The 1,536-nt window shown below is 37.7% G+C and overlaps 1 non-coding gene across 1 annotated transcript; it reads left to right on the forward strand.

The window, feature by feature from the left end:
- Positions 1-1,251: 1,251 nt before the first annotated feature.
- Positions 1,252-1,324, forward strand: TRNAE-UUC (transfer RNA glutamic acid (anticodon UUC)). Its single transcript has one exon. It is a non-coding gene; the product is annotated as a tRNA-Glu (tRNA).
- Positions 1,325-1,536: the final 212 nt, after the last annotated feature.

Consider the following 1,536-nt stretch of genomic DNA (forward strand, 5'->3'; position numbering starts at 1 on the left):
AAGAACAGCAGATATTTGGTAATTAGATGTTTGTCCTGCCAGACAGATAGGTCTTTCAGACAAAAAGTTATCTTTGGTAATAGCTTTCTTTCTGAGCCTGCCTCATCTAAATTCTTTCAGGCAGTTAAAGGAGAGGTAAAGTTTTTCCTAAGTCTATTGAGTCTGATTACTTTCAGTTCAAAATAATCCACAGGCCAAAGTGACATATTTTGGGGTCACATATTCTGTTCTCCCTCACAATCCTGTACAAATTCTCCCTGAGAATAAAAAAAGAATACTTTCTCATTAATTTGATGTTGTTGTTCAGTCTCTAACTCTTTACAACTCCTTGGACTGTAGCACACCAGGCTTCCCTATCCTTCACTATCTCCTGGAGTTTGCTCAAATTCATGTTTATTGAGTCGGTGATGCCATCCAACCATTGCATCCTATGTCACACTCTGCTCCTGCCTTCAATCTTTCCCAGTATCAGGGTCTTTTCCAATGAGTCAGCTCTTTGCATCAAGTGGCCAAAGTATTGGAGCTTCAGCATCAGTCCTTCCAATGAACATTCAGGGTTGATTTCCTTTAGAATTGACTGGTTGGATCTCCTTGCAGTCCAAGGGACTCTCAAGAGTCTTCTCCAACACCACAGTTCAAAAGCATCAGTTCTTCAGTGCTCAACCTTCTTTATGGTTCAACTCTCACATCCATACACGACTACTGGAAAAACTATAGCTTTGACTATATGGACCTTTGTTGGCAAAGTGATGTCTCTGCTTTTTAATACACTGTCTAGGATTGTCATAGCTTTTCTTCCAAGGAGCAAGAGTCTTTTATTTCATGGCTGCAGTCACCATCTGCAATGATTTTGGAGCCCAAGAATATATAAATCTGACATCAAAGTCAGACAAAGAGGGAGCAAGAAAATAAAAATGTAGGTCATTCACATACATGAATACACATGGAAAAATCCCAAACAAAATTTTAATGACCTTAATCTAGCAGTTTAATATTTCATGACCAAGCTCTTTTACCCCAGAAGAGTAAGGTTGGTTTAACATTATTTAACCTATAAAAATATAATTCATTGTATTAACAGAAAAAGGTTTAAAAAATGACCATCTCCATAAACAGAAAAACATGTTTGTTAAAATGTAACTTGTAGCAAATTATGACTAGAAGAAAACTTTCTTACTTTGAAAATCACTTACTCATCCCTAGGAGACTTATCCCTTCCCTTTTCCCTATTAAGGTAGCATTTAAAGGAACTTCCTGGCAGTCCAGTGGTTAGGACTCTGCACTTTCACTGCTGAGGGCCCAGGTTCAATCCCTGGTCAGGGAACTAAAATTCAACAAGCTGCATGGGGTAGCCAAAAACAAAGAAAAGAAAAGAGAGAGAGAAAGAAAAGATAGTATTTAAGCCTAAATTCTAAGTCACTGTGAGAAGTTATGTTTTTCTCTGGATATCTCCCATGTGTACATGAGGTATACATGTTAATAAACCTCTGACTGTTTTTCTCTTGTTAATCTGTCTTTTACTAGAGTGGTCCCAAT

The sequence above is a fragment of the Odocoileus virginianus genome, unplaced genomic scaffold (assembly GCF_023699985.2).
Source record: "Odocoileus virginianus isolate 20LAN1187 ecotype Illinois unplaced genomic scaffold, Ovbor_1.2 Unplaced_Scaffold_1, whole genome shotgun sequence".
Lineage (NCBI taxonomy): Eukaryota > Metazoa > Chordata > Mammalia > Artiodactyla > Cervidae > Odocoileus > Odocoileus virginianus.